We start from the raw sequence: 787 nt of genomic DNA, 5'->3' as shown, positions 1-787 counted from the left end.
ATTGTGTGCGTCTTTGAGAACTGTAAGTCATACAACTGATGTTGTCAGCCTGTTGTTGTATTGGTCTATAGTTCTGGCTTATTTAAAAGTTAGCTTGTTTGTGTTCTTCCCCTGTTAGCTAGGTTACACCTGTTAGCTAGGTTACACCTGTACGTCCTTGCTCAAAAAGATAATGTAATTAATAGTGGGTTTATTGTTATTATTGGCTCGCATATATGATACCTATGCATTATGTATGGTAGCCTTTACAATGTTACTCATTTCTTTTATTACCACACACACAGCCATAGCAGAGCTACCCACGCCCTTATTTATATTGATGCTTGATTGTAATAAAAAATCAACAGAGAGAAGTTGTCTCTGTCTGTGTTTTAACAGACACACCTGGGCCGAAGTTGGAAACCAGAATCATCTTTAAATCAAATCCTAATCTAGTCCTCCTTAAATTTAAAATAATTTCACTGGAGTTACCAATACCAAATTTAATCTAATTGGATGGGAACATACACAGACTTCTCACAAAATCACAACTGAATTCATATCTTGCTACTCGGTCAGAATCTTATTAACCTGGGGTCCCAGTCTCTGTCACAATAAATAAGCTATATGTTTTAGGCCTATTGGCAGACAGCCATTTAAAATGTAGCCAATGACATATAAAGAGCCTGTTCTCCATGTCCACTGTAGTTTCTCAGCGTGCTATCTAGTAACACATGTCTGGTCCCGGTAGCTTTGTCATTTGCAAGGCTACTTTTACTTTTATACTTTAAGTAAATTTCCAAGCCTG

General features: G+C 37.1%; 1 protein-coding gene across 2 annotated transcripts in view; it reads right to left on the bottom strand.

Moving 5' to 3' along the window:
* The window catches only part of amot (angiomotin), an 84,856-nt gene that overhangs the window by 23,697 nt on the left and 60,372 nt on the right, over positions 1-787 (bottom strand). The window lies entirely within an intron of this gene.

This window comes from Etheostoma spectabile, unplaced genomic scaffold (assembly GCF_008692095.1).
Source record: "Etheostoma spectabile isolate EspeVRDwgs_2016 unplaced genomic scaffold, UIUC_Espe_1.0 scaffold512, whole genome shotgun sequence".
NCBI classification, from domain to species: Eukaryota; Metazoa; Chordata; class Actinopteri; order Perciformes; family Percidae; genus Etheostoma; species Etheostoma spectabile.
The sequence above is the reverse complement of the archived record's forward strand: the minus strand, read 5'-3'. Positions and strand labels throughout refer to the sequence as shown.